The sequence below is a fragment of the Podarcis erhardii genome, assembly GCF_964252035.2.
Source record: "Podarcis erhardii genome assembly, chromosome: 7".
In the NCBI taxonomy this organism is placed as follows: domain Eukaryota; kingdom Metazoa; phylum Chordata; class Lepidosauria; order Squamata; family Lacertidae; genus Podarcis; species Podarcis erhardii.
The window spans coordinates 53,117,400-53,130,768 of record NC_138511.1 but is presented as its reverse complement, the minus strand read 5'-3'; the positions used below and the strand labels follow the sequence as shown (position 1 = coordinate 53,130,768).

General features: G+C 43.6%; 2 protein-coding genes across 7 annotated transcripts in view; one reads left to right on the top strand and one right to left on the bottom strand.

Annotated features, from left to right (window-relative positions):
* SMPD3 (sphingomyelin phosphodiesterase 3) overlaps positions 1-13,369 on the bottom strand; it is a 251,449-nt gene that overhangs the window by 39,404 nt on the left and 198,676 nt on the right. The gene's annotated exons all lie outside the window — the stretch shown is intronic.
* Positions 9,795-13,369, top strand: part of SLC7A6 (solute carrier family 7 member 6) — a 28,336-nt gene continuing 24,761 nt past the window's right edge. Inside the window, exons 1-2 of one of the 6 annotated variants that reach the window (XM_081871585.1) lie at positions 9,798-10,116; positions 11,584-11,644. The gene's annotated coding sequence lies outside the window, so the exon portion shown is untranslated. Of the gene's footprint in view, positions 10,173-10,223; positions 10,370-11,583; positions 11,645-13,369 lie in introns of those variants that run through there. The other 5 variants (XM_081871587.1, XM_081871589.1, XM_081871588.1 and 2 more) reach the window with 5 other exon arrangements.

The following is a 13,369-nucleotide window of genomic DNA, read 5'->3' as shown; positions in this document are numbered from 1 at the left end:
TTTTCTTTTCTGATTGTCTATCTATTTCTGGTTTTGGCACTCAGTTGAAATCTCCCAATATCGTCTTGTTAGACTCTAACTCCAGTAAAATTTGTTCCAGTTTCCTAAAAATTTTCAGTTTATTCAGGTTCGGGGCATATATGTTTATCACATTAAGTTTTTCACCCTGGGAGTTAATTTGTACCCCCAAAATCCTTCCTTCATCATCTTTACAGATCACTTTGGGTTCCCATTTTTCTTTGACGTATATCGCTACCCCTCTTTTCTTTTTCGCAATAGAGTTTATAAACTCGACCCCCAGCTTTTTATTTATCAGAATATGTTTATGCTTTTTAGTTACATGTGTCTCCTGTATGCAAATTAAATCAAGATTCTTTCATTTCAAAACATTCAAAATTTTATTCCTTTTGGTTTTTTCATTCAAACCGTTCACATTCCACGACAAAACTTTCAAATTCATTATTATTACTACTTTCCAGTATACAAACTACTAATAATTTAAATTTGAGTGGTTTTGTTTTCTGTATCCTCTTCCTCTTCTTCTTCTTCCTCTTCCCTTGCTACCTCTTCCTCTTCTTCTTCGTCTTCTTCTTCTTCTTCTTCCCTTCCTTTATCTTCTTGTTCTTTTCCTTTCTCTTTTTTCCTTCTTCTCTCCTCTGGATCTCCATTTCTTCCTTTGTATCTCTCCTCTACTTTTCCAAGGTCTTTCTCATATCTACGCAAAAATTTCTTCACTTCTTGGGTCTCAGTAATCCTAAATCTTTTGTCTTTGTAAAAAAAGGAGATCCCTTCAGGGAACTCCCATCTGTATTGTATGCCATTCTTTTTTAGGACACTTGCCAGCTGTTTATAACCTTCTCTTTTGCGTAGGAGTCTGGTTGGTATCTCTTTAATGATGATTGGTCTGCCATCAATTATTAATTTCTTTTGATAACTTATTCTTAATATCATATTTTTCATCTCTATCGAATTGAATATAACTAGGCAGTCTCCTGAGACTTTTTTTGATTTTGACAAGTAAAATCATTTTTACATTTTTGCATGATTTTAAAATAAGGGTTTCAGACTTCTTGGTTTTTCTAGTGTTTTTGCACTCCAAATGGTATGCTAGAAGGAAGATATAGGTAAGCAACTGAAGATATAGTAAGCAGTTGGGAAGAGCAAGTGGGACCCACAACAAAAAATGTTGTAGTATATCCTCACTTCGCTGGAGTGCTCCTGTTTAGGGATCCTGCAGCACAAGCAGGGCAACCTCCTCTCCGTCTCTCCTCCTCACCCAACCCTCAATCTTTCCATTTTTCTTTCCTGACACACAGGAGTCTGTAGCTATTGGGTGTGCTCAGTCTTCACTGAGCTACTGCGTAAGTGTTTTCCCCATTTTAGGGTTTTGTACTTCTACAAACCTTGTGATTTGTCCAAGTGTGCCCTGTTATCTCTCACTGGCCCCACTCAACCACCTGAATTTGCTATTAGAGGGAGTGATCTTACCTGCATATCTCCTTATAAATAAAATAGGAAATAAAATAAAATAAACTATAAGTCTATAAACTTCTTTAAAAACACACACCAAAAACCCCTGAAAATTCAGGGAAGGGACTTGACCCCCCCAGCTCTCCCCCATTATTCCTGCCCCCCCCCCCAGATTTTATCCCTGACTACCACTTCGAGTAACCACTTCCATCCAATGCCACATAATGTACAGTATTGCTTGGTATTCAAGTATATATACCACTCATGCGATTTTAATTATAATGTGCAAGATTGTAAAGAGGGATATTAAAGAAAGTATAGTACAAAATCCTGCTCTCTCTGTTGGGGGGGGATCCACTGTACTGTAGCATGAACAGCTGCCAACAGTTCTCTGGCACCATGGCTTGTTATGAAACATCTGTTTGTGCAGTCCACATCTTGTTGAAGTCAACAGCCAAAACCAGAAGTCCCATAGATTGCTCTGTTTGGGCATAAAAACCTCCAGAGATCACTGAAAAGAAAGGAGGACACAGCCACAAGGCCCAAACCAATTACTGCTTCTGCTGTTGCACCAACTTGTTCAAATCCCTTAGAGCAGAACATCTGTTAGCTACACAACTTCTGATCAAAATATATAGTTCTACTTTGTCACAAATAGACCTGCTCTCCAGTTTTAGGTTAAGACCACAAGGTCAATGAAACACTTGCTTGAGTCTGACACATTATGTTGAAGTGGAAATTCAGCCTGTGTACTCTGTTGTGCTCCATCTGCCATGCAGACAGTGAACAGGTGAATGTACTTTCACCCAGTTGAGAGACAGGCAAAGGTAGCAAGGGATGACCGTGAGCTGGGCTTGGTTCCATCTGGACAGGAACAGTGGTGCAGTCTGATAGTTTTAGACCAGGTGTGGGGAAACTTTGGCCTTCCAGATGTTGCTGAACAAGAGCCCTTCACTGCATTCAGCTGAGTAAGGGCCTGAACATCTCCCACCAAAGTGTCACTGCACATAAATTAAGCATTTATGTCGCATATTTTTAAAAAGCTTTTGGAAGTTTAATGCACAGTTTGCATTATCTTGTTGGAATCCTGAGAGCACTCCATGTAAGGTAGATCAATTTTATTATCTCCATATTGCAGGCGGAGAAGATGAGGCTGAGAAGAGTAGCCTCACCTGACACCATCAAGCCAATTCATGGCAGAGGCAATAACTGAACCATGGAAAGTGTGGCAGCCTCCTGCACTGCAGAGATATGGCAGACTGTTACAGGTGGAATTGCTTGTTGTTAAAAGTGAGCCTGAGTGTGGTTTGTGTTCTGAATCTTCCTTGTAAGCGAGGTCCAACTTACAATAGATTTCCTGCTTTGGCCGAATACATGCCTCTTCTTTGCTGGATGCTGTTGGGCAGAGGCAAAGGCCAGGCTTAGCATTTCAGCTTTGAATGACATAGGCTGGAGGGGAGGTCCTTGGAGTTGGTTAGCAAACAAGAAGGAGACGGAGGGGCAGAACTCCAAGTGAGCTGAGGATGACAGATGGGAACAAAGAGACACTGAGGGTGGCATTTTGTTGTCCTTTAAATCCAATGCTGCCCTTATGGGGGAAGCCAGCCCCTCTTGGGATGTGATTGGGAATTCAATCTTAATTCCAGCTATTGTAATGGGCATCATCCTCCACTGCACCAGTTTAAGGGACACAGGACAGGGCACATAGCACATTCAGCTCTATCTACCACTGCTCCCTGCCCCCCACAACATCCACTGCCTCTCTTTACCTAATGGTAGAGCCAACCAGGCAGAGGGCCTTTTTGGTAGTGGCGCCCACCCTGTGGAACGCCCTCCCTTCATATGTCAAGGAAATAAACAACTATCTGACTTTTAGAAGACATCTGAAGGCAACCCTGTTTGGGGAAGTTTTAATGTGCGATGTTTTATTGCTATTATTATTATTATTATTATTATTATTATTATTATTATTATTTTGGGAGCCGCCCAGAGTGGCTGGGGAAAACAGCCAGATGGCGGGGTATAAATAAATTTATTATTATTATTATTATTATTATTATTATTATTATTATTATACAAAGCATATGCTTGTCCATTAACTTACATCTCATCTACATGACTTTGCCACCATTATTCCATAGTGAGCAATACAAAAAGGGACACCTTTGTTACCCTGAGTAGCAGTTCAGGCTGGAAGATGACACTGTCTATCAGTTACCTTGGGTTACAAACGTATCATTCATTTCCATAAAGTTCCTTACTCATAAACAGCTATTAATGCAGCATTGAGAGACCGCACTGCCACTGATTTGAGAAGTGAGGGTATCAAACACACTTTCCTACCCAACAGGAACATGCCACAGTGCCGAAAGTTACATCAACTGAGTTTTAACACCTTTTGAGGCTTTTGAGAAAGTAGGTTGCTATATAAAAAAAACCCCACAACCATGTTATAATCCGGTTAAGTCTCTTCCAATGCTGAGGTTCGTTTCACTGTTACAAACATTTGTTGCAGCAACAACAATCTCTTCAGGGATTTGTGGTGAAGCCAGCCTCAGGCATAGTGAAGCAATTGGCTCTTTCTCCTTGTGGTGCCAAATCTTAGGAAGTGCCAAATATTTATTCAGCTGCCTGGATTGCGTAAAGTTCAATGGGAGCAGTTGGGATAAGCCAACAAGTCATGCCAATCTTCAAGCACACCACATCTTTGTGAGATTATTCTACATAGGTCATGTTCACACATGACTTTTCGACAGGGATGAGGAACCTCAACTTGCATGAGGGGTGTAGCATGGGGGGGCAGGGGGCTGTGGCCATGCAGGCATCGGCTTCCACAGGGATGCCCATTCCATCCAGGCATGTCCTGCTGGGTCCTGTCCCTGGCTCTCCATCCTTCCCTGCCTGTGGCCGGGGGGGGGGGGGTCTCACCCACCTAGGTTGCAGTGATACAGACCAGATTGGCCTCCTCATTCACAATCAGGTCATGGGTGAAGGAGAGCCAACCTGACATTCAGCAACAGCAGCCACAGCCCCGAGGGTTGGCTGACAGGACAAGTGCAATTCCCCAGGTTGAAGGAGTGGCTGGCATACAGCACAGTCACTAACATGTGATAGCCGTGTGGTGTGTGAATTGGTTCAGGGGTGAGGAAACCAACAAGTTCAACAAAATCAGTCTGGCTTCGACACACCTTAAAAGAAGGTTTTTATTTTTATTTTTAAAAAATGAGGTAGGAAATAACCAATAACTTAAACAACCCTATTAGCTGGCACTGCACCCCACATAAGGACCCAGTTGCCACAGCCCCAGCAGACCTGGTGCCAACTGGCTGGACCTGAAAATGTCACCCACCCCAGGCAATGATGTTGCCCAGCCCTTTGGGGCAAGGAAAAGCATCTGAACACACCAAGGAACCAACCACTTCACTGCAAACCCGCACTTTTCCTACTTACCGTTAATCATTTTCAGAATCTTTCCCACAACCTGACAAACTTGCTTGACCTGCCATTAGGCAATAGGATACAACTGGAGCTGCCTGAGAACAAACTAACCTGTAGCTTGTGGCAACTATGCGTAACTGCAACATTTGGGTGCCTACGCTGGTTTGAGGGGGCCACAGATGAGATGCATTCTGGTCTGCCTCACAGTCTGGCCACTAAGCTTTTCTCCTTCCCACTACTTCCTTTTCCTTAAAAATAAATAAGTCATGGTATCCTGGCAGCAGTGCTATTTGCCCTCCCTGTCACCCTGACTAACTGGCTGTGTGGGTTAAGCAGGTAGCAAGCAAGCAGGCAGGGTCGGTGGTGAGAGTTCAGATGTTTGCCAGTGTGCACTGCAAAGCAAAGCACTGCAAGAGCCAAATCCTCTGAGGGTCTCACTTCCTGCCAGAAAAAAAAAAACTTGAGGATTTCAGGAGCTAGTGCTTGAATTAGTTTTTTTCTTTCTCCTTCCCAATCTCTTTTCCTTTTGTCTCATGTCTCTTTGATTTTAACTCTCAGGGCATGGACTATTATCACTAATCATTGGAACTCTGGGGTTTTACTGTAGACCCAATGAAATTAATGGAGTTAAGTTAATTGTGCCCATTAATTTCAATGGGTTAACTCTGAGTAGAACTAATCTTGGCTACAATCAAAATGGAAGAGGAGAGTCAGGCTGTTTTGAAAGAACTGGGAGTTTATTAAATCTCTTACAAAGGATTTTATACAACAGTCAATGGTTAAGTAAAACCATGGAGAGGAACAGGAGTAGGAAACAGGCACAAACACTCCTTCCACAATAAACTACTAGTATCTAAAGTTGCCCAAATACTCCCTGTTGTCTTCAATGCTGTAATGATCTAATAGTCTACTCTTCTGTAACTTTTTCATCACTGCAGAATATTAAACTAGATTTAAAGGTTGACAGTGCCCCTTTCTTTAAAAACAGGCTTCAGGAAATGTACAATATAAACAAAATATATTTTGTTCATAGCAAGCATACTTCTCTGCTTCTTCGGTTCCTTTTACCTCCTCTGAACAGTTTTTTCTTTAAACAGTTTTTTTCTCTAACTTGGAAAGCTCTTTATTGTGGATATAAACCTGCCCAGCTTTATTGTTGCTTATTTGGGTAAAGATTATTACTTTATTTGCCTTAAGATGTCATTTTGGGATGAATGGGCCTTCTCCTTTGCATAGGTCATTTTTCTTTACAATGGAATGTCACTCCCAGTTGCGTTTAAACTGTGCACAAGATAACCATGTTTGTTGGAATTGCCTGCTTATGGTTCTGACATATATCGTGAAAGAGGATCTCTTTTGACTGTTCTCCCTCCTTTGATAATGCAATAGTTAATTTTTAAACTGCTTTGGAAGATTTGAACCAAGGATGTCAAAATCTGGTTTGATTTTCTTTTTCCCCTTCCATCTTGTTCTGGACTGTAGTAATCACTGCATTTTAACTACAGTTTTAAGTGATGTTTTAACATTACAGTATTTAATATTTAATTTTACCCCACCCATTAATATTTAAATGTACCCCACCCTAGGACTACTGTAGTTGGGATGTTGATTCCTGCTCATTTATTTGCTAACTTTGTACCCTAGCTTTCCACCAATTAGTGCTCAATGCCCATAATACAAATCCAATAAAGTATAATAAATTATAGTAAAACAATAGAATATAAAGTAAAAAAGGTAAAAATGAGATAATTGAAACACCAATAAAAATCATTTGTTAAAACCACTTAACACATATTTGTAAATCATGGTTTTTTTATTTATAAGTATGTATAAAGCATTATATATATATATATAAATCTCTTAGCAGTCTGCAACATAAAAGCAAACAGTATCATTAAAACAAAAATTCAGCATAAAAGGAGGATGACTACTGCTGAAACAACATCTAAGTTTTGCTTTAAAGGAATCTCCAGTCTGAAATGCACAGGGAACTGTCCATGGTGCCACTGAAGCCTTGTCTCCTGTTGCTTAAAACAGAACAAGTGTGTTTTAGATGCTGACCAAGATAGCTTGCTGCCTGGGCTTGGCAAAGGGCAAGATGGCACCCCATTCTTTGTTCAGAAACCAAGTGCTTTCAATGCTAGCGATGAGGCAGTGTCTTCCATGGCACCTGAGGGCAGTAGACTAGCTTAGGGATTGCAGGTAGGGTTAAGTCATCTTCTTCTTCTTTGGCGATCACTTGTAGCCAAGTAAGATTGTCTTCCATTAACACGGTTTTAACAATGAGTCGTTAAGTGTCTGTGTGTGGGATGTGAAACACAAGAGCAGTCAAGTACAACATTCCTAGAGTGAACATGTTTACACATGGAGAGGAATGTTTGTCCAGCCAGCAGGTAAACTTCCTGTTTCCTTCTGGGCTGGGACAGACTTCCTCTGCATGTGACTAGAGGTGGGCGTGGCCTCATCTGTGCAGGTAATGACAAAAGCACAGGGCAGGGCAGCCATCTCTCTCTTTTTGACTACATGCATTGAAGAAACAACATCTGCTTAGCCAAAGATGCTCTCTTGGCCAAAGATGCTCTTCCAGCCAAGAGACGACAAAAGGGACTGTCTTCTTATGAGATAGTTTCCAGATGTATGTACCGGTAACTTTTCCAAGCTAAGTCTGCCTTCTGGGATCCTATAGTGAACAGAATGATGTGTGAGTAAACTCTTTTTATACTTTTATAGAAGACTGTGTTGTGTCTTATGTTTTATGAGGGAATAAGGGGGAAATACCAGAACAGTTATTATAGAGGCTTTAGCAAGCCTGAGCAAACGCATCTGCTGCAAGTTTAAAAAGGGGAATGTTACTCTGCTAAATTGTGAACTTATTAACACACGTTGGAAAGGCTATTATCAGATAATATATCCTCTCCTGCATCCCTGAATATTCCCACACTGTGGAGGCCAGTTCTGGATCCACATGTCCTTCCACAGTGGGGACATTGGTTTCCGGGCAGGAGTTGATCACTGTGTGAATTTGCCAAGCGTGCCTTCCTCTTAGCATGTTTCTCCCTTGCGTAGGGCACCTTTTCTAGCCCCTCCCCCTTTTCGGGGTGAGCAGAATGAATCCTGAAAAGGGCTGCTTAGTCATGGATACAGCTGCCGAGCTGCTCAACTGCCTTGTTCCTTGAGTCAGAATGACTGAATCTGTATCCAACGCCCATGTGCTGGTTCATGATTAGGGGCTTCCAGATTTCATGATCCTGCCCCCATTACCATTTGCTGATTGCCATGGGACTTTTGGGGTTTGGGTTTGGGATGGGTTTTTGGAAGATGTCTGTGCATGAAATTGTTTTATGTGTGTGGTCAGTGCACGCTGACCAACACACAATCTTCGCAGTAAGGCTCTGTCCCGATGGCATGAGAAGTCACGACGACTGGTAGATTCTTATCTGCTGCAGCCTTCATCCGCCTTCACAGCCATTGTAACATACCTCTTGCTATCATCCACCTGTTCTGCCCTTGAGGACTTCTTGGATCATTCTTTGTCTAGCTCCTTCCCTTTGACCTTACCACCTTGGGTGACCCTGCACTGTGCTACTCCAGGCCTCACTCTTTCTAATGGCAGGGCTGGCTCTGAGCCACTCAGAAAGGCAGTGCCACTGAAGGCATGTTGCCAAGGGTGTCCCCAAACCTGTTCTCTTGTCCTATTGTGTGTAGCTAAGCTTAGAGACATGTAGTAAACTGCTTACTACTTTTCTGTTTGCCCCTGCTCTTACTTTGTTGTTTCCTGTGATGAATTTTAGATTGTCAGCTTCTTGGGGAAGGGATGCTGATGAGGATAACTTGTTTTTCTTTTTAATATTCACACAGTGCATTTTGTTGTTATTACATTGTGAATGCTCACCGTGTTCATTATATTATTGATTTATTATTGTATTGTTTATATTTATTGACTGCCTGGGGTGGCCGTTTTACATACATTGACTGCAGTCCCATCCAAGTTTATTCAGAAGTAAATACCATTGCATTCAATGGGACCTACTTCCAGATAAGTGTGCCTAGGATGGCAGCCTTAAGCTTTAATTGATTTGTCAGTCTGAGGCTCAGGAGATGGAGTAAATGAAGAAGAGATACATGTATTAAAGGGAGAGAAAGAATATTGCTTACAAAATTTGAAACCCTTAATGTTAAAAATAAATATTCTTTTACTTAAGAATGGAACTGTCAACTTAAGCTTCCTATGCAGCTGGTGTAGAACTAAGTTCTCTCCCAAACACATGCTTTTTAAACACTTTTCTTTACAATGAAAATCCATGCTCCTCTGCAATGTGCTGCCTCCCATATAATCAGTCCCCCCTTCTTTTTTTAACATGCTGAGTCAGTCACCATGTCTCAGCCTAACATACCTCACACAGGGCAGTTGTGAGGATAAAATAGAGGAAAGGGAATCCTGCACGTTGCCTGCAGAAAATGTCCATAATAAATTGTAATAAATCCAAATGGCACGGGATGCTTTAGCTGAGATTCTTGGACTAGGTGACTGCTGGTCACTCTACAATTCTATGTAATATAGTTTTGAAGAATAATCGTAATAATTTGTTTGACCTCACTACAAATGCGCTGTTCCTCCTGTAGTTTGGGGCGTGCCCATCTGTTTGACTGCCTTATAACTTTCCTCCCACGTTTTATTAGGAATAAACCCTGCTGGCCCCATGGGGTTTGTGCCAAATCTTTTCACCTTTTCTTGTGTATATGTAAACGCCCCCTACCCGCCCCCCGCCGCCGCCTTGCTCCCCTTCTTCAACTCTTTCTCTCTCGTGGTCTTGCTTTTTCGACCTGAGAAACCAACATAGCCCGCCGGGCCTTTCTGAGGAGAGCCTGCGAGAAGCTAAGAAGACGCCAGAGGGCGTCGGCGGTGGGAGGAGCCCCGTCCAGGCCGCCGCCTGCGCTGCTGCTGCTGCTGCTACCACCAGCACCACCACCAGGGGGGCCTTCTTCGGGCGAGCGCCTCAGCCGCGGCGGGGCGGGGCCTTGGGCCGGCAGCCCAGCTCCTTCACCGCCCTCGCTGAGGGAAAACAAAACAAGGCGAGAGGCGGAGGAAGCTGCTCGGCTAGAGGTCGCCTGAGCGGGAGGCGGCAGCAGGCAGGCAGGCAGGCAGGCTGCCCGGCTTTCTGGCTGGCGTTCTCGCCTGAGCATCCCTCCGGCTCGGCGGGGCGTGAGGTGAGCGAGGAGGAGGAGGAGGAGAAGCGAGGCTTAAAAGGGAGCGAAGAGCCAAGGTGGGCTGGGCGTCCTCGAGGTGCTGCTGGGGGTGGGGATGGCGGTGCCTCTGGGATTCACCTCAGAGGCAGCGGGTGGGACGAGGCGGCGGCGGCGGAAGGAGACCGGCTTTTTCTGCTCTCTTTTTTCCTGCGCCTCTCGCTCGCCGCCTCCGAGGTCCCGTTTCTCTTTATCGCCAGTGCAGGCGCCACAAAAGGTTTTATTTTATTTTATTTTGGGTGTCGGGGCAGCGCGAGGAGGGTGGCGGGTGGCTCAGGCCGGCCCTGCCATTAGGCAGCGGGTTTTTTTTGGGGGGGGGGGTGTCTCTGTGTGTTTCAAATGCTGAATATTCAAATTGAATATTTATTATTATTACTATTTTCAGATTGATGTTATTACCTGCTGTTACCACCACCAGGAATAGGAGAGTCAGTGTTTTATGCCTGGGGACGTTTCTGTGGGGCCAACTGAAATGTTGCCAAATAGTGTGCAAGCTCCGAAGTCCTCTAGGTTTTTTCATCAGTCTTCCCTAGAAGGCAGACAAAAAGCAAAATGGGGTGGGGACAAGAGAAAGAGAAAAACTTGGCTGTCAGGGGAAGGCCTCGGTTAAGCATCATTTTTCTCTCTTCTGCACCGGCTAACATCTAAGCCCAGCCTTCGCCAACTTGGTGCCCTCCAAACATTTTGCTCAGGGCTGGTGGAAGTTGAAGTCCAAAACAACTGGAGGGCATGAGGTTGACAAAGGCTGATCTGACTTAAGGAAGAGTTCTGGACAACTTGGAAGCTTGCACACTTATTTTGTGATGTTTTGGTTAGCCGAATGTTTGTTTTAATTTTTGCGAGCCACCTAGAATCCCACTTCTGGGGGGAAAGGTGGGATATAAATAAATATAACAATAATTAATGCAGCTAATTTTTGTGTAAAATAACTTGAATAGTCTGTAGGTGCTGTACACCTTTACTGGGGTGGGGCACCATTTGGTTCTCTGTCCCAGACAGCAAGGTGTCCTGGGCAGGCCCCTGTGAGGGGCTCTCATCCCCTGCCCCTAAACAATCCCCATGGACAACAGTTTAGGAATCCCTGCACTAGTGGATCCTGACACCTGCAGCTGAGGACCAAGGCACTTTGGGTTGAATGGATTGATGGCAGCTCCTGTTCCTTGTTGCAGCCAAGTCTATGTACAAGTGAATGGGAGTTTTTGTTTGCTTTCTTATCCACTTTTCACCATGAGGTTCTAGGGCAATTAAAAAATACAGTATTAAAATCAGTAAAAATGACTCATATTCAGAGGGAAAGAGTGGGAACTACCATTAGGGGCCCTCTCTGAGCTTAACATTTTAGAAGGTCTGAATAGAGTTTCCCCCATTCACTTGTATGGAACAGGGGATAAGGGGCTGCTGCCAAAGTAAATCTACTTTTCTTTATTTCAGATTTTGTATACCACTGTTTATGAAAAAGCCAGGAAAACAAACAACAAAACAGAGCAACACAGTATGTAAAGCAAAACATCGTAATAATCATAATCATAATCATAATTTATTATTTATACGCCGCCCATCTGGCTGAGTTTCCCCAGCCACTCTGGGCGGCTTCCAACAAAAGATTAAAAATACATTAAAACATCATTCATTAAAAACTTTCCTATGTCTTCTAAACGTCAGATAGTTGTTTATTTCTTTGACATCTGATGGGAGGGCATTCCAAAAATAAGATTCTACTCAATACTCTTCCACTCACTCAATACTTACACAAATTCCAAACCCTTTATTACACTTGTACTTACACAAGCACACATTCACCCACACTTAAACACACGAAGAAACACACTTTCCCTCACTCTGATCAATTGCGGGTCGCAACAGTCCTCAGGATGCAATACAAAAGGACCATTCTATATCACTGGCAGCCTAGCACTAAAATAAATGGGCACTAGGCTCTCTTTTACTTGGAGAGAATGAGGGAAAAGGAGAGATAGCTGTGGTGAAACAATTATCTTGTCTACTTTCCCAGGAAATATTCCTAGGCACCAGAGATTGTATCAATATATTTTGCTACCCTCAGGGTTAAAAAATAATGTTGTTGTTCCCTTCACCATCTGTATGAAAGAGTGGGAGAGATGAGGTAAAGGTATAAGATGTAAGTTGTTTTGAAACATTTTATATGTAAGTGACAAATGGGTGAAATAAATACTACCACTACTACTAAAAGGGGACTGCAGCATGGAGGAAAGTACACAATCAACACCCACCCACACATATTACACTTCGTTGTCCTAGGAGCCTAGAGATGGGGGAGGAGGGATCATGTTCCCCCTTTCAGGATGATTGAAAACAGCTGTTTACACATGTACAGTTGTGTGTGCATAGACTTCCATGCATTCAAGAACCCTATGTGATGGCAGTAGCAGGTCACATGGGAAGCCTATGTGTACAAAAGTGTATGCATAAAGCCTCACCCTCATTTGTTGAAATACAGTACTACGGATGACAATGAATGACTGGTGGGGCAGGACCAGGGGATGTGATTCTGCTCCCTTTCGCTGTGTTTAATGTTACACATAGAGGGCATGTTTTCAAAGCCTGCAGCTTCATTGTCTCTGTTCTTTGTACTGATAGCAGTGCTTTGCATCTTTTTAAAAGGGATACCAACAACTGGAGTACCTTGAGTTAAATCTGCTTTTAAAAAAGATGCTACCTGACATACCAGGGATGTGGGTGGCACTGTGGGTCTAGGGCCACAGAGTCCAGGGCTTGCCAATCAGAAGGTTGGCAGTTCGAATCCCCGCAATGGGGTGAGCTCCCATTGCTCGGTCCCTGATCCTGCCAACCTAGCAGTTCAAAAGCACAAAGTGCAAGTAGAGAAATAGGTACCGCTCCAGCAGGAAGGTAAACGGCGTTTCCGTGCGCTGCTCTGGTTTGCCAGAAGCGACTTAGTCATGCTAGTCCCATGACCCGGAAGCTGTACACCAGCTTCCTTGGCCAGTAAAGTGAGATGAGTGCAACCCCAGAGTCGTCCGCGACTGGACCCTAATGGTCAGGGGTCCCTTTACCTTTTACCTGACACACCACAATTGCCAGCTGGAAGGCAAGGACTTGTGGAGAAGTGGCACCTGTGGCACCTTTATTGAAGGCTATTCAGGGAATGGGGGAAACTGGCCCACCACCCCTCAATCCATCTTAAGCTGGAAAACTAGTTGGTGCTGACCATGACCATAGA